Source organism: Periplaneta americana, chromosome 11, assembly GCF_040183065.1.
Source record: "Periplaneta americana isolate PAMFEO1 chromosome 11, P.americana_PAMFEO1_priV1, whole genome shotgun sequence".
Classification (NCBI taxonomy): Eukaryota; Metazoa; Arthropoda; class Insecta; order Blattodea; family Blattidae; genus Periplaneta; species Periplaneta americana.
Window position 1 is genome coordinate 57,128,396 of NC_091127.1, and position 24,314 is coordinate 57,152,709.

The following is a 24,314-nucleotide window of genomic DNA, read 5'->3' on the forward strand; positions in this document are numbered from 1 at the left end:
TCCGGTGGATGATCAGCGAACCAACGTTTTTCGTATTCATAAACCAGTGTTAGCGATATGATATGATATGATATGATATGATATGATATGATATGATATGATACGATATGTATGAATCCCGTACAAGTAACCAGTTGATAGCCGGGGCTAGTTCAGCACGCTCGTAGCGCGGGCTAGCGGAAAGTCTTTTATTTTTCAGTTACTTTATACATACTTCCTATCGAAGTAAGAATAGTCATCAGGAATGGTATATGGATTTCTGTTGGCTGCAGGGACCGGTCGTTAGTGTCATGTGGCTGGGTTAGTGAGCGTAGAGGATCTGTGGCACGCAACTCATTCCATATCGAGGATTAGCGCAATAGATCTCAACAGGTCGCAGGGCTGGGCCATCCGAGCCTCCCTCAGTTAAATTACATTCCAATAATTATACCTCCCTTTCACAAATCAATTTTGTTTCAACAATAAATAAGTTTGAATATGTTTCTTTGCATCGAGTCTGATGTGCTTCGTCAGAACGTCTCGATGACATTATCAGTGTTTTCTCTGTGAAGAAAGTGTGAAGGAAATCTTTATAATTCACAAATAAGAAGCATGTATTTTTATTCCAGTAATTTATTGTTTTCTGAATTGTAACATTTCATTTAAAATTAATTTGAGCTAAAAATGATCTGTAAACTGTTCGTGGGAGTTGGCGGCAAATTTTAGCACTGCCTAGGGGCGGCACTATACCTAAATCCGGCCCTGTCTGTGTGTGAGCTGTTATTTAGATTGCAACACTGGTCACTGTGACGAGTAATGACTTTTGTAACACGTATTTAAGTGTCCAAGTTAATATTTGATAAAAACTTGTTCTTATCTACTTAAAGTTGCTTTAACGAGCTTAACTAGTTTGTTTCGTAACGATGCGGTGTCCCTATCATAACCGTGTCAGCAGTGTGTGGTTGTTCTCCAAGCGAATCCACTTTTAATTTTCGTCAGGGAAAGTGGAATTTTCCCTGCCTTAGTGAATATACGCAAAAAGGTATTTAAGGAAGAGAACTGAAGGTATTTTCTGGCAAATCTGTGTTATACTCGGTACATTTTTCATACTTTGGGTTGGTCAATATCCGAGAAGATGTTAGTCGTTTCAACAGTAATTGTCGTGAATAATTACAGAGAGTTATACCTGAAAGCTTGATTTGAATAATTGTCGTATTGGTAAATATACGGTGAGTACCCGAAAATATATATATGTCATTTGGACAATTGTCATATCGATGATATAAAATGATTGTATGTATGTATGTATGTATGTATGTATGTATGTATGTATGTATGTATGTATGTATGTATGTATGTATGTATGTATGTATGTATGTATGTATGTATGTATGTATGTATGTATGTATGTATGTATGTATTTATTCACACTGCAATGGGTATATACCTAAATTAAATGAAACGATCACTCAAAATAACATTTAAAATAAATCTAATTTGCATCTTAAACCTAAGTTCGAACTAAAACCCACGAGTATGATATGTTCATATCTGCACAAGTACCTTTCAACATTACACTCATTTCGCTGTCAACTCACTCACTGCACTGGAACTACGACACATTTCACTGATTCTATCCTGATTTCACTAACACTTCAAAAACATTTCACTGTTCAAATACTTTGCACTGCCACTATAAACTATAAAGCTTCACTGACAGGAACACGTTTCACTTACACTACACACTTCACTGACACAACACACTTCACTGAGACAACATAATTCTTCACTGATACAACACTTCAATAACAACATATCATTTACACCCTTTAAATACTGTGTATAATTACCGTCTATTAGTAAAGTCCTTAAGCCTATTTTTAAATACATTTTTGGTTGTTGGTAAAGCCTTTAGTAAGTCTGCAGGTAAAGCATTCCAGTCCCTGATAGTACGATTGAGAAAAGAAAACTTTCCAGTGTCCGTCCTCTGCCTTCTTTCCCTCAATTTATGTGAGTGGTCGTTCCTTGAAGAGTAATTTGGCGGCTGCAACCTATTTTTTATTTCTCTCCAGGCAGGCTCACCTCTGTATGTTTTGAACAGTGCGCATAATCGAATTCGCGTTCTCCTGTCCGTGAGTGTGTCTCATTGCCTGTGACATAAATAATTTCATATCGTTTACTATGGAATGGTATTCTCGAGTAATTTCTTTAACCAGGAAATGTGAAAGTTACTTATTTTTCAATGTATACGTCATTCATAGTTTTCTGCCCAAGGGCTAATCTTTCACTGCAAACGTAGCATTCTCCAATATTCCTTAGTTCCTGCCTTCTTCTTAGTCTCCTCATATGATCCATATTATCTTAATGTTGTCTTAATGTTGATATCTTGTTCTGCCCCGAGCTTTTCTCCCTTTCACTATTCCTTCCAGTGCATCATACTGAATTATCGCTTGTGCTTACATATTTGACAAGGCAACAATGAGTGCGGGTCTAACGTTATTTTTCTTTCAGTTTTCATTGCGACGTTGTTGTAGCTAGCTAAATATTTTATATCGCAACATATCAGTAGACCTACAACAAAACACAAAAATGCACTTTCCAAGGTTACTGGGAAGAAGATTTCTTTGCTTCCAACAGTAATTGCAACATCGAGTCGAAAATCTCAATTTGCATTCAACTTATGTAAAGTTTTTCTTGCTGCCGAAATCCCTTTGTGGAAAGTGCAAGGTTGTGGGTCTAGTGCAAGGTTTTTGTAATTTCGTTGTATTGCGTATTTTAACTATTTAAAATGCCTTTTTGCCTGCCCATTTTAGCTATTTATGATGCCTGTTTGTCTGCCTATTTTAGATATTTATAATGCCTTTTTGCCTGCCTATTTTAATGATTCATAATGCCTAAACTTCCGGTCTCTGATCATCAGCATCATACAATAGCCCGGGTTAAGATCACGGTGCGGCGTGCTGTACTTGTACAAGAGCGCGGCCGTTCGGCTACCTAGTCATTCACAAGAATCGGAATGGTAATCACAATAAGCCTCACGCTGCAGTGTAAGCCTTCGAGTCCCTCCTCCGTACAAAGAAAAAAATAACATAATCTAGCCACAGTCTAGTATATACAGTCACGAAGATTGAGTTGTGAGGGTACTAGGAACAGAAGACTGTGCAGGTACTATTTCGCATTGTCTGTGATGAGGCGATAGTAGCGATCCTAGTGGTTAGCAACTATCCATGGATGCATAGTTACTACGTATTGAGCTTCGTGACTGTATATACTAGACTCTGATCTAGCTGAGAGATTACAGCGTGCTCGTAATGTGTGTGTAAAATTCCAATACGCGCAAATCTGATCATGTAACATCTTTCCTACAGCTTCTACTGGTTTCGTTTGAAGGAATGAACAATCATGCATTCATTGATAGAGCTATCTTGCATACCTCTAATCCAGCGGTGACCAAAGTGGGTGTCGTGATTACATCGTGTAATCACAGACATTCAAACGGGTACGAGGAGTTTCCTGTACATTGCTCTGTGTTTCATTCACGTACTGAAGCCAAGCAGTGGCGGTATCATGTCGCTCTACAAACTCTGTCTCTACAAGCAGTAAGAGGTGGTTTCGTAAAGAATGAGAAGGAGAACTTTTTTGTTGTTCTGTCGGACAAAATGTAATATTATATTAAAATCAAGATTTTATTCAGTCAATCACTTATCAGTTATCAATGACAGAAAATTCTGTCACATTGAAAAGTACAATTGGTAAAAGTTATCACGAATATTTTCGACCTGCATAGAGGTCATCTTCAGGTGATATTTTTAGCTTACAATATTTAAAAACTAGGCGAGTTTTAAATACATTTGAACACTTATAACTAGACTTCGTGGAATTGCCACGAGAATCGCAAGGTTTACTGCACACGCGGTATAGACTGTATGAAAATGGGGCGTGCAGTAAACACTGAGCAGTGTACTGCGGTTACAATAAAACCTGTATCCTGCATTCAAGAAATATAATGAATGATCTTTGAAGTAGGAAATGTCTAAACATGTAAATACACAATTATTTTATAGTGAGATATATTAACTCTTAAAATTTAATGTAAGATATTCACATCATCCTTGAATATGTGCATTGCAGTGAAGAGTTAGGTACATTTTGAGCGACTGCAAAGTGAACCTCCTCCGATGGTCACTTAAACAGTTTTTATTTTGGGAAAGTGTATGTTCAACATCACACGATGTAATACGTACATATTTGAAGAACGGAAAGTCACTACTTTTTAGTATAACAATTTCAGATGTCTTGTCTTGACTTGATGGCACATCATTTATAATACGAAGTTTTGAATAGGCAGAATTTTTAGCAATAATGTTTCTCAACTTACATTTCACTTTTTCTGAAATTAGTGAATTGTTATTTTGGATAACGGTTTGTGATACTTTATCCACTATATTAAGGGCTTCTGAGAGTTTTAGTTTAGACGATTCTAACAGAATGATGCTTTTGGACACGATTTAAAAATTAGAATCAATGAACACAATATCTTCCAATAGCTATTCAGAAGGCAATGATTTTACAACTGCAACAGCGGAACTGTCTGTGCTATTCAATGCATCAATTACCTCCATTATTTTGCCGTAATGTTCTGCATAATAATTAACAGCATCCAACCATGTTCCCCAACGGGTCAAGACTGGCTGCGGAGGTAAGGGTATTCCAGGGGCAGTTATTAGGAACAGTAACACTCTCGTTGTAGTATGTTTGATTGAATTCTTGTCTGCACTGAACAAATGTTAAGCTTTGATTATTCCAACCGCAATAATGCAAAAACAAGTGCTTACATAGGTATACATTAGCTGTAACTGCTCTATTTGGACCGGTCACAACTCTTAACATGAACTGCTTATACCACTACCGTACATCGGCAACCTGATTGCATGCTGCGTGTGGCAATTCAACGAAGTCTACTTATAACCATGTGTGCTTGACATAAATTGGTGAGTAACATACATTAAATGACGTATAGATTAAATCTTCCATAGATCATTTTGCGATACGAACATTAAAGCACATGCAATGTGTTTGAAACATAAATTCAATTGAATTCGTTTAAAAAATTGTTCAGTGTTTTATGACTAAAACTGTTCAGTATGATGTTGGAAGACTATGGAATATTCTCGATCTGTATAGCGAAATCTTCAGTTGTAATTTAACAAACATTATTTAGAACTAGATGAATGTTTAAAATACATTTAACACTATAATAACCTTGTGTGCTTGACATAAAATATTGAAGTGACATACATAATGTTAATTGACGTATAGGTTAATTCTTCATTGATCATAATTGTGATACAATGTTAATCACATATAATGTGTTTAAAATATGTAGTCAATCGTTTAAGATTGTTCAGAAAATGTTGACTAAAATAACTCAGTATGATGTATCACCTGAAGATGACCTCTATGCAGGTCGAAAATATTCGTGATAACTTTTACCAATTGTACTTTTCAATGTAACAGAATTTTCTGTCATTGATAACTGATAAGTGATTGACTGAATAAAATCTTGATTTCAATACATATAATCTCATAAAACTTATCTGACATTCAACATGACCTTAAAATGTAATATGTTTACTTTGCTCAACGGTTCAATTAGGAGTATATGGAAACATTAATTTCCATGCTGAACAATGTATTATTATTGTTATTATTATTATTATTATTATTATTATTATTATTATTACTGACCATTAAGTATGTGTTTCCATAATTCTTCTGTACTTGCATGAATATTGATATTTTTAAATTTTCTCCCTAGAAGGATAAAATTATTAGGTTTTATCTCAAGTTTAATATTCTTAATGTTTAGATGAGGGCAACTATTTATTAGTTATTCATTTAATAATAATATTGTATAAAAACTGATTCAATATTATGTGCAAACGAATTGTTAAACGCCAGGAATTGACATGTCTTAAATCGTACCCTGGAAGAGAAAGATGTAAGGAAGTCAGCTACCTAATGCGGTTTGAAATATCTCGTGCTCTAAAGCCTTTTAATAGGACAGAATTTCCCAAAAGAGTAACGATTAAAATAGCTTAAATAACTTGTCCATAAGAAGTTTTTATTTTGAAAAACTACGAATTTCTCGACCAAGTATCGAGAGAAGAATTTAGAAAATTGCTAATTATATTTAACAGAAAGGTTAAAAAAAAGAAGCAAGAAAAGTCGTATATCATTCATTGGCTCTTGATGACAGCAGTGACATTACTGATACAGCAAAGCTTGAAATTTTTATCCGCAGGATTGATCAAGATGTTAGTACAGGAACCACCACTGGTTGTAGTTTTCATGCCAAGTACCTTTCCTCTGTCTTCTTACTTCATAGGCTGTCTGTCGCATGTAATCACTGCAGCTCGAGTTTTGGTCACCGCTGCTCTACTCCCACTTACCTAGCATCAATTTTTCAGTTTCTCACAACAATACGGAATCAGAATCAAGCATTTCTTTCTATCCCGAAACTCATTCGTATCATTACTTTGTCTTTGGAATTATGTGCAGGACATCAAGGATTACCGGAAGTTACCGAAATTAAAAATTGTTAGAAACGTATTTTGTCTCATGAAATTGAAATTATTAGACGTGTTGGTTAAAGGCTTCGCATAATAATAATAATTTATAATTGAATTTCTTGTTTGCATTATTAGTTGACCTTTTTGTTTAGTTATTTAGATTAATTTTGATCTTAATAGTACACAAATTTAACCTTTTTAATGCTTTTGTATTCTTTTTTTAGTTTTGTGTAACTGTAATCATTGTAAATGTTCTTGTTTTATATATCTATGTTTTTGTGTAATTGAAAGTTATGAATTAGTTTTTTTTGCTGATTTCAATTTTTTTACTTGTACATAATTCTGTTATGTTTGGTCAAAACATGATAACTCCAAGAAACCTGTTTTGAGATACTGTACAAGCGTTTTTATTTTCACTTTTCCTATACAAATCATAATTGGACGGAGTCACGCAATACTAGACCAACCGACAATTTGAAAGAAATGAGATATTTACACAAATCTGTAGGCTAATTTAACTCGAAAAAAATGAAGAATGCGATATCTGAATTTTGCTGCTATTTACAAGCAAAAATTCATTTATTGCATACAATTATTTATTTATTTATTTTGCTTTGAAATATCAATTAAAATGCTGGTCTCTTATTAAAAATCGATTAGCCGATTTTAGTATTATTTGTGCTATTTTTTTTGTAATAGTATGCATGTTATGATACTTCTTGCATAAAATGTTTTATAAACAAAAGCAGATTTATTTCAATGGCCAATATCTCGAAACAGGTTTTTGGTGCTTGGATCACTATTGCTAATCACCGTCCAATAAATAGCTTACATACAAATGTGAATGAAAATAACAAGATTAGATGGAGGTATCACGGCTATACGAAACGAAAGAGAACTGATTTTTTATGTACGGCTGCGAATTCAGCTGAAAAAAGGTCATTTTTGGAGTTATCATCTTCTGACCAAACACCACAGATTTCTTATGTTGTGGAAGATAAGGTTTGATGGCCTTAAGCCATAAATAATAAAAGAATGATTGAACGAACGAAATAATGCATGAATGAATACACGATTGATTTAAAAAATAAACGATTAAAATGAATAAATAAATAAAAAAAAAACAAATTTAAAGTTACGAAAATAAAAATTAAATAAACACATTTAATAAACATATATTGTATGTAAATAAATGCATGCATACATACATACATACATACATACATACATACATACATACATACATACATACTTATCCCTCTTTCGTTGCCCTTGAAAGAACTTGCTTTGATAAAAAAAACAGCACGAAATGCCAAACCGTCTAATTGAAGTTTACACGCCAGGTATTGATATTATTTTCGACGTACCTAGTTGATATTTTGTTTGCAAAAACCAATGTCAAACATTTTTTTCTGTATAATAAAAATAAATGTTTACTGGGAACACAGATGAAAAAATTTCAATGTAATTTTTCTAGTCCAATAAATTATTGTACTACAAATTTCTCAACAATATTTCAGTCTATAGCAGGCATGTCAATTGATGCCCACAGGAGCAAGCGCGCGCTTTAGAGCCCAGGAGAGCCTGAGCGCTTTTCAGCGGAAAGGAAAGAGACAGACGAAAGAGGTGGTATATGCCGCATGGTCGACCTATATTCAGGGATGGCCAGCACTGATTCAATAGATAAAGGGAAGAGAACTTATTAAAACTGTATCCATGTTAATTTTTAGATTTTCCTCAGAAGTATAAGTGCATTATAAGAAAGTAAGTTTTAATTTTAATGCTCATTTTTCACAAGTTTGATTTTTTTATTCAAAAGAAAATATATTTTCTCAACTTTTTTTTTTATAGAAAAGTCAAATTTTCAGGTATAGGCCTATTTATTTAGTAGCCTTACAGAATGTTTTCGTAAATCTAATATACCGTATATACGTATTACTGAAGATAGTGTATTGAACATTTTGAAAATATTCGCATGGAAATTGTTTGTAAGGAAATTAATTAACAAAGCAACTACTGTTACATCATAAGCAAAAGATACGTGCCCATGTGTTGTAAAAATGTCAGCTCTATAGCTTCAGCAGATTTCGAGAAAATAATTTAATATTCTGATGATAGGAAGTTGCTCACAAATATCACCTTAAAAGCATAATGCGATAAGAGTTTTGTTATGCAATATTAGTTACACTTAAAACAGATACAGTACCTAGGTAACTTTGTTTTGTACTATAATATTGTTTTGATTAGTTTATTGATTACTTTTATAAGGTTAAAGATACCATCAATATAAATTCCAACTTATCATGTCATACTCAATCTCTTTCTTTGGAATATCACTTTCTTTATTAATGATGTGTTTCATCCATTTAATACAGTATAATATTATACTGTTATGGAATTTAAGTGAATATTCCTTCTTAACTCTCTATTATGTTATTAAGATTTAAAACACAAGTGCAATATTAAGAAATCAGTGTTAGTAGTTTTGTTTTACAGACAATATAGATAATATTAAACAGAAAGAAGCCATATAAAAATAACGACATAAAATTTCACGTTCCGTTTGAAGTTTGTGCACCACTGTTTTCTTAATCCAACAGGTTGCTTATTCATATACACAACCCTTCCTCTTTCCATATTTAGCGCTTGCTGCCCGCGCAAAACGTCAAGGTCAGAAAAATGCGCTTGCTTTGACATCACTGGTCTATAGGCTACTCATCATCAGGCTTAGGATTTGGGACAACTTATGAATGAAGTTAACAGTGCAATGGAGTATAGATGGAGTGAGACAGAACGTTAAGTTTTGTTTACCTGTGCGCTAGTGTACAATCCGGTTCGTGATCAGAGGTACTACATGGTTGTTCATTACGCCTTCAACGTCGCCGAGGGACATGAAAACTTGTGAGGTATGTATCCTACTTCATTTTCCACCGTCACTAGATTGTACTATTAACAGTAGAATATAACGAAGCACATTGACGTCGTTGTTTACATTCACAGTATGTCTGTCTACTATGTTCAAGGAACTTTATAGTCAAGTTGTTGGTACATTGGTTACTAAAGTGTCCCGGATCCTAAGCTGCTTATCATAATGTTAGATGAATACAATAGTATTACACCTTACGTATCTATAATTTGACTAACATTTTCGCTTTTCACATAAAGCATTATCAAGTAACTATTATTATTATTATTATTATTATTATTATTATTATTATTATTATTCATTCATTCATTCATTCATTCATTCATTCATAGTGTTCTGCCCAAGGGCAGGTCTTTCATTGTAAACCCAGCATTCTCCAGTCTTTAGTATTTTCTGCCTTCCTCTTTGTCTCCTCATATGATCTATATATCTTAATGTCGTCTATCATCTAATATCTTCTTCTGCCCCGAACTCTTCTCCCGTTCACCATTTCATCCAGTGCATCCTTCAGAAGGCAGTTTCTTCTCAACCAGTGACCCAGCCAATTCCTTTTCCTCTTTCTGCTCAGTTTCAGCATCATTCTTTCTTCACCCACTCTTTCCAACACAGCTTCGTTTCTTGTTCTGTCTGTAAACTTCACACGCTCCATCCTTCTCCATATCCACATTTAAAATGCTTCTATTCGCTTCTCTTCACTTCGTCGTAATGTCCGTATTTCTGCCCGATACAATGCTACACTCCACACAAAGCAGTTCACTAGTCTCTTCCTTAGTTCTTTCTCCAGAGGTCCGTAGAAGATGGATTATTATTATTAGTATTATTATTATTATTATTATTATTATTATTATTATTATTATTATTATTTATATTGACACTGTACTAAGGTTATTTTAATTTGGTTACAGACTTTGAAGTGTAGTGTAGAAATACATATTACATTATTAAAATAAGTTGTAAATTGTGAAGCCTATGAATATTAGTTTTATTAGCAATCAATTTATGACGTAGTTCTTTTCATTTAATCAATAAATAATGTAGAGTAGACCTACATGCAGGCATTCTGTATAAAAATAATATATAACTTTTTTTAAATTGGCTTTAAAAACACAGGGTGCTATGCATAGACATTTCGCTAGCCCGCGCTACGAGCGTGCTAAACTACCCCGGCTATCTACTAATTAATTGTACAGGATTCATATCATATCATATCATATCATATCATATCATATCATATCATATCATATCATATCATATCATATCATATCATATCATATATCATTACCATTATCATTATCATATCATATCATATCATATCATATCATATCATATCATATCATATCATATCATATCATATATCATATCATATCATATCATATCATATCATATCATATCATATCGTATCATATCGCTAACACTAGTTTATGAGTACGAAAAACGTTAGTTCGCTGATCATCCACCGGAAGCCCGCGCTAAGGATGTCTATGAATATGGCCCATAATGTTCTCAAAGAAATAGAGTGCTATGAAAAGCCCTAATTAAATGTAAGTAAAATCGCATATACGACTTTAGAGAAGATTTCCAGTTACTGCAATAAAATGTGTAGATACTGATGTTAATTTGTTATGAAACTCCAGCAATTCCTTCTGATTTTGAATCGAGTTATGCGACCATGTTCCCCCAGTCATTGCCGGTGAGCTTAGAAATGACATTGTAGTTTACAATAGCTTCTCGCTGTGAATTGCTCAGAATGTATGCGCACAGATTTTTGAATGGAAGCCAGCTGCTGCTTCTGTTACGGTTGAACCTGATGTTAGGGGCGCTGAGAGACGAAAGTAGGAACTCGAACAGAGTAGTGTGTTGGATTCACAACCTCCACGTGCTTGCAGCATTGAGTTTCGTTGAATGTAATCATTCTGCCACTGTCGACATTATTGCAAACAAGTAAGTACGCAATGTAAATAAGACTGCTTTAATCAAATATAGTGTACGCGTTAGTAGGATTTAATACAAGACAAAAGTTTCTCGTATTCGTTTTGTTCGTATACAGTGGGGGAGGGTGTGCAAGGGGACTCAAGCTACCCCTAGAATCAGATTTTTATTATGTATTTCCAGTAGAATTGAAAGAATTTTTAAGTCAAGTTCCATACTTTCACTTCTGCAGGAGATTTTAGTGATGCCTTAGTGATATTTTTAATGTAGCAGTCATTGAGTGTTGGCAACTTTACATATTCTGACAAAGCATTTGCAATTGCAACGCTCCTGTCGGTAGCTCGAGAACATGTAATAGCGAATGAAAGGTGGAGAGTTAGGTCACTCATACCAGCGGCCCAATCGTACCATAACCACTTAGAAAGGCCTAATCTGTGTTGATATTGCATTCTTTTAGCCCATCCAGTCGTTTGTGCTAAACTTTCAGCTTTTACATGAAGGGTTCAGAACCATAGTGGGCCTAGCGTATTTACTAAAACCATAGAAAAGTGGAGTTAAAATGAAGTTATTACCGTAATTCAATGGAAACATATAGCAAGTAATATAAAATATACACATTCAAAGTAAATGATTTGTCAGTCTTCATTAAACGATGGCAGTGATGTTAAACCAAGCGCATTTTTTTTACCTTGACGTCGTGCGTGGGCTTCAAGCGCTAAGTATGGAAAGAGGAAGGGTTATGTATATGAATAAGCAGCCTGTTGGATTAAGAAAACAGTGGTGCACAAACTTCAGACGGAACGTGAAATTTTATGTCGTTATTTTTATATGGCTTCTTTCTGTTTGATATTATCTATATTGCTTGTAAAACAAAAGTACTAATACCAATTTCTTAATATTGCAGTTGTGTGTTAAATGTTAATAACATAATAAAAAGTTAAGATGAAAAATTCACATAAATTCCATAGTAGTACAATCATACTGTACTAAATGGATGAAACACATCATTAATAAAGAAAGTGATATCCCAAAAAAAGGGACCGAGTGTGACATGATAATTTGGAATTGATATTGATGCTACTTTTAGCTTTATAAAAGTAATCAATAAACCAATCAAAACAATATTACAATACAAACCAAAGTTACCTAGATGCTGTATATGTTTTAAGTGTAACTAATATTCCATAACAAAACTCTTATCGCATTATGCTTTTAAGGTGATATTGGTGAGCAACTTCCAATCATCAGAATATTAAATTATTTTCTCGAAATGTGCTGAAGCTATAGAGCTGACATTTTTACAACACATGGACAAGTATCTTTTGCTTATGATGTAACAGTAGTTGCTTTGTTAATTAATTTCCTTACAAACAATTTCCATGCGAATATTTTCAAAATGTTCAATACACTATCTTCAGTAATACGTATTTACGGTATATTAGATTTACGAAAACATTCTGTAAGGCTACTAAATAAATAGGCCTATATCTGAAAATTTCACTTTTCTATAAAAAAAAGTTGAGAAAATATTTCTTTTGAATAAAAAATTCAAACTTGTGAAAAATGAGCATTAAAATTAAAACTTACTTTCTAATAATGCACTTATACTTCTCAGACAAATCTAAAAATTAACATAGATACAGTTATAATTAGTTCTCTTCCCTTTATCCATTGAATCAGTGCTAGCCACCCCTGAATATAGCTCGACCAAGCAGCATATACTACCTCTTTCCTCTTGTCTCTTTCCTTTCCGCTGTAAAGCGCTCAGGCTCTCCTGAGCTCTAAAGCGCGCGCTTGCTCCTATGGCCATCAAATGATATGCATGCAATTCTAATTTCCGAAAGCTGGTTGAAACCTACACTGTCCTCTTCTCTTGTAGATATTAATGGTTATGTACTGTGTCGAAATGACAGAACAGGCAAAGGGGGCGGCGGTGTAGCAGCTTACATTAGATCTGATCTTCGACCTAAAGTTATTCTTCATTCTCCCTCAGAGTACAGTGCACGGCCTGAATATTTATTTATTGAAATTTATGCAAGTCTATAAAAGTGTCTTCTGTGCGTTGTCTATATACCACCGAAGATAAATCATTTAACTGACGTAGAAAATTCACTTTTAGACATTTTGCCGCTTTATGAACACGTTGTAGTAATGGGTGACTGTAACAACAATCTTCTAGTAACGTCCCCTTCCAGTGTACGGCTCTCAAACGTGTTTGCGGCCTGCAATATGACAATTCTACCGCTCCAAGCCACTCATCACAGAGACTGCAGAAACACTACTAGACATCATAGCAACTACAAATCCCCACAAAATAATAACGCACGGACAACTACCGGCGCCTGGGATTTCTGCACATGATATTATATTTGTAGAGTATTCATTGCAGTGTCCTAAGGCAACACCAAAACGCATTCAGTATAGGGATCTGCGACATATCAACGACGCCTCTTTAATTTCTGACGCGTGATGTTTGGACTCTCCGTACAGTACACGAAAAAGTACAAGCTTTTAACAACCTTGTTATTACATTATATGACAAACATGCCCCAATAAAAACTAGACGCATTACGAGACCTCCAGCTCCCTGGATGACTACAGAAATCCGATCATTGATGAGAGACAGAGACGAAGCTTTTCGGAAATTCAAGAGACTAAAAAGTGACATAGATTTCTTGCGGTACAAGCGACTAAGAAATATGACCACACAGACGATTAGAAATGCTAAGCTTAGACATGCTTACAGCCTCATTGAACCTGATATTAGAGCATCCGATATGTGGAGAAATGTTAGGTCAATGGGACTGGGACAATCTAAGTCATAAATTGACAATACTATTTGTCTAGATGATTTAAACAATTACTTCACATCCACCCCTACCCACGCACCTGACGCCGCAACGAAACAACAGACTATTAATGAATTAATCTCAACACCCGCCCCAGCACGAGACAAGTTCTTCTTTTCCTACATAACACCTTCTGACGTAAAATCAGCACTAAAGCGCATCAAGTCAAAATCACAAGGAGTAGACAATATAAATATAGAACTTCTGAACAAAATTATGGACATAATTCTTCCGACACTAACCCATATATTCAATGCATCCATAATGACTTCACATTACCCAGACATATGGAAAAAGGCTATTGTTCGTCCCCTTCCTAAAATTAAGTTACCTGTAACACCTAATGACTATAGACCAATTAGTATTCTTCCTGTTCTCTCAAAAGCTTTGGAAAGAATTGTGCACAAACAACTGACAGATTACCTCAATACTCACAATATTCTTGACCCTTACCAATCAGGCTTCAGAACGGGACACAGCACATCGACTGCACTGCTTAAAGTAACTGAGGATATACGTGAAGCTTTAGACAAAGGACAGATCACAATACTAACACTTTTAGACTACTCCAAAGCCTTCGACACTGTAGACGTTGACTTACTAATTGCAAAATTAAGAGTACTGCATTTTTCTGATAATGCGTTAGATTGGATGGACTCCTAGCTTCGTGAACGCCAACAGTGCGTGTCTATTAATAATCGTTATTCCACTTGGCGTACCACGAAGACTGGCGCACCACAAGGCTCTGTCCTAGGACCTTTACTATTTTCTATTTATATTAATAATATTTCTTCTAATCTAACATCCTGCCGACACCATATTTATGCTGACGACATACAAATCTATCTGCATACTCGACCTAACTACATAAATGACGCCGTAACTAAAGTTAATGATGACTTGAATTCTATATCCATATGGTCGAAAACGCACGGACTTAATTTAAATGCAAGTAAATCGCAGGCAATCTTAATAGAACATCAAAGATCGAAGTGTGACAAGCAAAATTTGCCACCGATAATTGTAAATAATACTACTATTCCATACAGTAAGACTGTGAAGAACCTTGGTATTTATATGGATTGTCACCTGGAATGGAATGAACAAGTGAATCACACTTCCAAAAAAATATTTTCCATTATTCAGTCATTAAAGCGACTGAAGCACTTTCTTCCTGTTAAATTAAAATTAATCCTTGTACAAACACTCTTGATGCCACACTTTGACTACTGCGATATTATATTAAGTAACCTAAATGCAAATTTGAGCAACAGGCTACAACGTGTGCATAATGCATGCGTCCGTTATATTTGTAATATTCGTAAGTATGATCATGTTTCCCCGTCTTTCCAAACTCTGTCTTGGCTAAGGCTAAGCGATCGACGAGCCCTGCATTCTCTTGTTCTCTTATTTCAAATTCTGCGCACCGCTACCCCAATCTATTTGGCTTCTCGTTTCCAAAATTTATCCGCATATCATCAGCTAAATACAAGATCTCATCATAACAATTTACTCATTATACCCTACCACAAGACATCTTTGTATTCTTCATCCTATACAGTTTCAGTTGCTAGAAATTGGAACTCGCTTCCGAGTGATATAAGGGGTTGTTGGACAATAACTTCATTTAGGTCAAAATTGCATAAATTCTTACTTAACAGATGAATTGCTGATTAATATTTGTTACTTATAATGAAACTAACATCTGTCCATTCTTATTATTATTATTATTATTATTATTATTATTATTATTATTATCATTAATTTTTCTAAATAGATTTACAAAACCTCTAATGGCAATTACATTAATATTCTCATTATAGAAATAGAAAAATATATATATATATATATATATATATATATATATATATTCTCCCTGTAACATAGTCCTAGTAAGCTTATATTAAATTAATTTTCATCATTTTATTAGCTATCTCAAATATTAAATTAATTATAATTCATTGAATTAAATTAGCTCATAAATTAAGTTACTACTTTACCTTATAGATTTATCTAAATTTAAATAAATGTGTAGTGAAGAATATTGCTGGAGAACCTTTTAAGTGTAGTGTAAATATTTGTAATTTAAATTTATGTGTTGTATTGATTAAGGCTGGTTGAGTGGAAGAGAAGTCCTTATGGCCTTAACTCTGCCAGCGAAAATAAAACATTATTATTATTATTATTATTATTATTATTATTATTATTATTATTATTATTATCAATTGACATGACTGAACTATGGTATTCACTTAACTTTAACCCTTGCTTTCTCCGTTTTTAATAAATGGCGCTTGGCCCACTATGGCTCTGAACCCTTCACATTCTCTAGAGGCACAAATTGTAAACATTTCTCATATATATTAGACTACCTTTTCAAGTCCTCAATTTTTATGTAGTGTACACAAAGAGAAAATTGTTAAACAGAAGACACATCACTTGTCTCATCTGAAATAAGTGAGGAACATTCTCACTGTTGAATCTCAAACTGTTTTTCTTTTAATTACAGAATCACATGAATTTCAATGATTTGTACGAAGTACGAAAACAGGGTTGTACCGAGAATTTCATGCAAACGACAATTTTTAAGTTATTGAAAACTGATTAGGCTACATACACAACATTTACTACTTTTAAATATAATAGCCTAATATTTATTATTATTTTATTATTAAATAATAATAATACTAATACTAATACTAATACTAATAATAATAATAATAATAATAATAATAATAATAATATGTATTGTTATTATACTAAAATTTTCAATAGGCTCATATTTTGTAAGTTGGTGCCCTTTATCCCATAGTAGTACATTTGTAACGGTCAGCGCGTCTGGCCGCGAAACCAGGTGGCCCGGATTCGAATCCCGGTCGGGGCAAGTTACCTGGTTGAGGTTTTCTCCGGGATTTTCCCTCAACCCAATACGAGCAAATGCTGGGTAACTTTCGGTGCTGGACCCCGGACTCATTTCACAGGCATTATCACCTTCATTTCATTCAGACGCTAAATAACCTAGATGTTGATACAGCGTCGTAAAATAACCCAATAAAATAAAAATAAATAAATAGTACATTTGTGTTTGTAAATATAATACCATTCTTTGAAAATATTTGCAACAAATTAAATTAATATTTAACCTTTCCGGGTATTATTATTATTATTATTATTATTATTATTATTATTATTATTATTATTATTATTATTATTATTTTACATTTTAAATTAACAAATTAGTTAGGAAAACAAAATGAGAGGTTATTTGCGATTGAAATCAAAGAATAATTTGTTTGCCTGAGTAATTTGCTAAATGTAATGTAATGTAATTTAAAATGAAAGGTTATTTGCAATTGAAATCAAGAAACAGTTTACAGTCAACTGTAAACCAACTAAACCAACACGAAGATAGCTAAAATAACGTCGAAGTTCAAACGGTTATTTTAAAATTAATTTAACCTGAAGGAAGTATGAAAATAACCGGTTATTTTTGCCCATCACTACTAAGGAAACCAAAATCTTATCTGCTACTGTTTTTAAATCGACTAAAAACCAGCGTAACAACCTTTCATGTACCTTTTGGGAAGTAGTATAAATAGGCAGGCAAGCAGACAGATAGATATTTTGCTAAAACATGTACAAAATGCATGGCATCGTCATAAAATACAAATTAACATATACAAATATTAAAAAAACTCTTCTACATCATATATTATAGTGGATTTACCATCAAAATTGACCTAACTCACCTCCTAAACACTCGGAATGTGAGATTTCTTATATAAATATGTAAACTATTACATTATTTCAAAGCAAAATAAAGAAAACTATTTTGAGTAATACCGTACTGTACTTACATTTGTCAATATATATATATATATATATATATATATATATATATATATATATAAATATATATATATATTTGTATTATTTCTTGTAGCATAATTATGAACAGAAGTACATGCTATTAAATTATTAGTGTTATTCCGAACGTAAAAGAGACAGGCCAATACATACATGGACGGCAATTTCAAAATGTTTGACCCTATAAAAAGAGGTTTACAATGAGCCGCAATTGAGACTCCAAAAATTAATCTTAAAGCTTCCTCTTGTAATATAAAGAGAGCATGTGCAGAAGTATTGTGATCCCAAAGAATAATACCATGGTGGTGTGGAAGAGAAGGTCTAATGGTCTTAACTCCACCAGAGTAAATAAAGAAATTAAATAAATAAATAAATAAATAAATAAATAAATAAATAAATAAATAAATAAATAAATAAATAAATAAATAAATAAATAAATAAATAAGTAAATTAATTAAATGACTTTGTACATATGTGACTACGAAATATAGTGAATAATGCAATGATTCATAAATTGAATCACAATATTGAGAAACCTCACATGTCCATTTTTTTACGAAATTGAGTTATATATGATTTCGTATTCCGAACATGTAGACTCATGATATTATGAAGAGAAACCCCACATATTACCAACAACATTCGTTTTAGCTAAAATGTTAAGAAAAAAAATTGAGCACAAATCCAGGACCTGAGATGTTTTTTGTATCTCCTGAAAAGTTTAGTTTTCTTGATATGTGGAGTTTTTCAATATTTCGGTTCAATTATTTCTTAATAACCTTTTAACATAAAAATACCTTAATAATAATAATAATAATAATAATAATATAATAATAATTATTATTAAATACCTTCATTTATTTTCTTAGCAACATAGGCCTAGTTTACATGAGTTTGGCATACCAAGCGAGGCTCAAGATGGATACCCAGAAACCTATTATTTTGTTATGCAATAACATGAGTGCTTCTGTCCTTCAGTGAATTTGACATTTTTTGTAACATTATGCAGCGATAATGCAGCAAAACTTGTTATGTATATCAGATATTTTATATTCTACGACTTAGAATCGTAGCAGTTGTTTTTCTTCATTTTAAGTTGTAGAAGAATTTCCTTAGCATTTCCTTGTGTACCGCACGACTATCACAACTTCTCTTGTCTTCCGACATAGATGGAAAAATACTGAAATAATATTGTAATTGCATAATTTAAGGCGGTCTGTTTTCCCGTTTCTGAAACTGTACTATATTTATCTGAAAATAAACGAGTTATGAAACTGGGCTATTCAATTATGTTTGAAAGAGCAGTGCGGTTAACATTAAAGTTAATTATTTACTGCCATCCCATCGTTTCCGGCGTAATAGCCACTTTGTTATTCCGGTGCACAGTACATTTATTTCGACTAATAACTATTCACTTTCGAACGATGACAAGGTCATTCGTGATTGTCAGTTGCAGCGGATTTCGTTATTGTAGTATGCAACGTTAACACTTCGCCTAAGGCATGGGCGGCCAAAAGGACCGTCTGCGCCGAATCACTTGCAAGACGCTACTTGCATAAGCTCATGACCTCGGGTGGGAAGGTTGAAGATGTGGGTAGCGACAGGTGCGTTAACTAGAACAGTGGCGGGTTTATTGTATGCTAGACATCACTGGGGAAGTTCGTGTACTTTTACTTGATGCAAAATGAAAATTTGTTAATTAGTACAAATAAAAATACAAATAAATCATCATCAACTTCACTTCATGGTTTAGGCTCAGTGCCTGTTCCGTCTTCACATTTTATTCAGTTCCACCTCTTCCTAGGACGTCCGACATCTCTTTTGGCTTTGGGTTGGTATTGTTGCATCAGTGCTGGAATTCTTTCATTATCCATTCGAGGCAGATGTTCTTTCCACTTTTCTTTATAATCTTCAACTTTTTCGTTTATGTTGTATATATTTAATTCTTTACGGATATCCTCATTTCTTATCAGATCCCTTCTTCTTGTACATCCCTTTATTCTGCGAAGAAACCTCATCTCTGCAACCTGTAATTTACTTTTATCTCGTTCTTTAATTATCCATGATTCGCTTCCATATGTCAACATGGGTATCGCCATAGTTTTATAGAACTTTAGTTTCGTTTCTTTTCTACTTTTATTTTTTAGTGTCCTATTTATTGTTCCGCATATCCACTGGAATTTGCCTTTTTTGTTGTCAATATTTCTATCTACATCATAAGTTATATTAGAACCTAAATAATCAAAATGAGATACTTGTTCTATGGACTTATTATCAGCTATTATTTTTGTACGAATTGGAAATTTACCACTGTGGACCATTAGTTTTATGAGTTGATACGCTCAAATTATAGTTTTCTTTTCCTAGTAGGTGTAGTTTGTGAATGGCATATTGCAATTTTTCTTTACTGTCTTGTATTAATGTTACATCATCGGCAAACATTAGACATTTAAAAATACATCTTTACTAATTTTTATACCTGGATTCACCTCCATTTTCCATTTTTTAATTAAGTCATCTAGACATAGGCGTTGAAGAGACTAGGTGATAGGCTACAACCTTGTCTGAGTCCTTGAATTATTCTTATTTCTTCTGTTTTCGATGTTCACAAATAAATACATAAACAAACTATAGACGTTGGAACAGTATGATAACTACTCGTAGTGCAAACCATTAAATAGATTCAAAACACTTTGGAAATAAACAAGTTTCACGTAAATTGGAATTAAATACATAATAATCATTAGTCTGATGTAAAAATAAACCAATATTTATGACTACGTATAAGAAATGAAATGCTGAAATTAGTCTTCTTCAGTTTCACATATTTGTTTCAGCAATAATTATTGCATTGAAATTCGGAGTTACATCACACACTGCCAACCGTAACTGGTCGTCCGTCATGCGGGTCCTAATTTTGACTTTGCGCTGTTTCGAATTTTGTTTATGTTATGTATCACCACATCCACGACGTGCTGAAAATTCAAAGTTTTCGCTCAAAGGGCTTCTTGATGAAGAATGTAATATACTGTGTACACATCTGATACACCTCTTTCGTTAAGAAACACTTTTAGTCTGCCAATTAAACCCTTTGGGCGCTATTCATAGATATTTCGCTAGCCACGCTACGAGCCGTGCTAAACCATCCCCGACTTTGCCAGAGGAGGGACGAATTATTCATATCGCTAACACTGGTTTATGAACATGAAAAACGTTAGTTTCGCTGATCATCCACCGGAAGTCCGCGCTAAAAATGTCTAAGAATACGGCCCTTTTTCTCGGCACCAATGGAACGGGCTCCATCAGTTGCTATGGACACTAGCTTCGACTACTGTAAATTATGTTTATGTACGCACGAGCAAAGGCTATTTAATATTTCTTCTCCAGTAGTATTACTTTTAAGGAATCAGATCTAATAAATATTCCTCAACATTAAGCTGTTTGTTAACACAGCGTATAAATACAAATAGCTGAGCTGTATCGGTCATCGATTTAATCATAAGCAAGAGAAGAATGTACAAAGTTATGAATTGTAGCATCAATCTGCCTAGATATGTCATTAGGTATGATTTCAATTCTTCGTGCAACAGTTTGTCGAGAAAGGTGTAAATTGCGAAAGTGTTGCAATTCTTTGGGACACAAAATTTCTGCGACTTTCACCATGCATCTTTTTACAAACTTCTTTTTCTGTCATGTCAGGTGCAGGAACATCAATATGCAGAGCATGCTTATTTAATAGATTACTCAATTCTTTTGCCCGATCTACTCCTGGAATAATAAGGGAATATGCATAATAATAATAATAATAATAATAATAATAATAATAATAATAATAATAATAATAATAATAATTTCGAGGGAAAAATTGTTCCGGAGCCGGGTATCGAACCCGGGACCTTTGGTTTAACGTTAAACCAAAGGTCCCGGGTTCGATACCCGGCTCCGGAACAATTTTTCCCTCGAAATTATTCAAATCAACTTTACAGGTAGTTATACCTGAAATCTTGATTTGCAATAATAATAATAATAATAATAATAATAATAATAATAATAATAATAATAATAATAATAATAATGGTAATATAATATCCAATAAGGCTAATATAATAATATTTATAATAATCAATAATACATTTCAACTCAGCATATTGAGAATGCCATGCAACATAGTGACGTTGTACAGTAGCGGCAAAAAAAAAAAAAAAAACAGGACCGACCCTTGTAGCTGATTTCAGAGCCTTGTTCACTCCAGAGCACGATAGACTGGTAACTAAGACTTTCGTGGTTCGAATCCTGATTGGGAAGGAAACTTTTTTTTGTTCCTTATCCAAAATGTATTTCCAATACTTTTCGATTGCTTGTAAAATTCACGTTCTGGGAATAATAAGTTAATTAAGTAGTAAAATATCGCTCCAGTCGAAAAGTATTGGGCATAAATTTGAATAAGGAACAAAAAAAAAGTTTCTTTCCCAGGGAGGATTCGAACCACGAAGTAGTAAAATATCGCTGCAATCGAAAAGTATTGGGCATTTAAAAAAAAAAAAAAAAAAAAAAATATTTCCCAGGCACGATTCGAACCACGAAATTCTTAGTTACCAGTCTATCATGCTCTGGAGTGAACAAGGCTCTGAAATCAGCTACAAGGGTCGGTCCGGTTTTTTTGCCACTACTGTACATTCCCTCGAAACATGACGGAAATTATCTTGGAACATATAAGACATTTTATGTTATCACCATCCTCACAGCAAAAAACTCCAATTCCCATTCTACATTAAATCTCCTTCTTTAGGTGGTCGAAGGCTTGGACAGAGATATTCGTAAACCACCACCTTTTACGCCCGGTAGGTGAAGTGTTACGAGTTAAGGCTGGTTCACAATAAACCGGGAATAGAAACGACAACGAGAACGAGAACGGAAATAATGTTAAAATAAGTGTATTTAAATGTGAGCGTTCACAACAGTTAATTGTGAATACTCACATTTAAATGCATTTATTTTAACAATATTTCCGTTCTCGTTCTCGTTGTCGTTTCCATTCCCGGTTTATTGTGAACCAGCCTTTATAGTCGCGACGCTGTTATTCCCGGCGTGACTCCTCCTCTTTGCTTACGTCTGAGGAAGTCAAGGCTCTATAAAGTCTAGGTAGGTAGTATCGTTCGCCATTTTTGTTCTTTCGTTGCCGAGCTACCAGACGAGGGATCTATTTGCCACACCGTTAAACATTATCATGTCGTAGCTCCTACGATAATAAATCAAACGCACTATAATTCAGCAAATAATTGAGCGGAAAATAACGTCCTCGTGTGCTTTCTGCGAACGCCAACGAAAGAGCCAAAATGGCGGGCGATTATATATTAAGTATTTATCCAGCCTTAGGAAATGTTTTACATCTTCATCAGCGAATCACAAGGCGCACACGTTTAAATGTAGCCGACCTACAACGTGATTGGCTGCCGGAAATTAGAGCGACGGGACTATAGTATCTGCCATCTTGCTCACAAACCACTATCGTTATTAAACTGTTATTGTCACTGCTACCAAATGTTTTGGTCATTGTTATCTTTGTTTTGTCACACTCTTTTGTCACTAGGTTTAGTAATTAGTACTTCTAAAGTCATTACATTGAATATATCTAAGGGTATTTTTTGAAAGAGAGACTATTGAAGTTAAAGCTTACACGTAAGAATTAAAATTCTGTAGAGCGTGTAAACAGTCAAGATAAAGGTTGCTCTCAAATTCGAATATTATAATTGAATGACTGAGTGCATTTCTCGTAAGATTTCTAGGATTTATTCAGGGTGTAAGGGGTATAAGTGCCATTATTTTAATTGATTATCATTCATGTCATAAGAAAGAACAAATGTCCTTACATTTTTTTTCCTAATTGCAATATTTAACTGATTATTAAAGTTTACTGTATTAGACGTTTTGAAACGTTGCTGGATAGGGAGGAGTGGATTTAGTACAGCTCAAGCAGGTACAGACATACCGGTACAGATGCTATGTTCTAATGCAGGAACGGACCATGATAATACTGTTGTTTACATAAAACGAGCAGCAAATACAAACTTTCAATCTCATTAATAGAACATTATGGTAAATTTACATGTTATATAACAATAATGCTCCATTTTTTAATTGTAGGTCTAAAAAATAAACAATATTTTTCTGCACAAAATCACACGAACTTTT

At 33.7% G+C, this 24,314-nt stretch overlaps 1 protein-coding gene across 4 annotated transcripts in view; it reads left to right on the plus strand.

Moving 5' to 3' along the window:
* The first annotated feature begins 999 nt into the window (after positions 1-999).
* LOC138709029 (protein peste-like) overlaps positions 1,000-24,314 on the plus strand; it is a 72,854-nt gene continuing 49,539 nt past the window's right edge. Inside the window, exon 1 of one of the 4 annotated variants that reach the window (XM_069839505.1) lies at positions 1,000-1,021. The gene's annotated coding sequence lies outside the window, so the exon portion shown is untranslated. Of the gene's footprint in view, positions 1,022-1,052; positions 1,209-9,027; positions 9,458-11,287; positions 11,419-24,314 lie in introns of those variants that run through there. The other 3 variants (XM_069839503.1, XM_069839504.1, XM_069839502.1) reach the window with 3 other exon arrangements.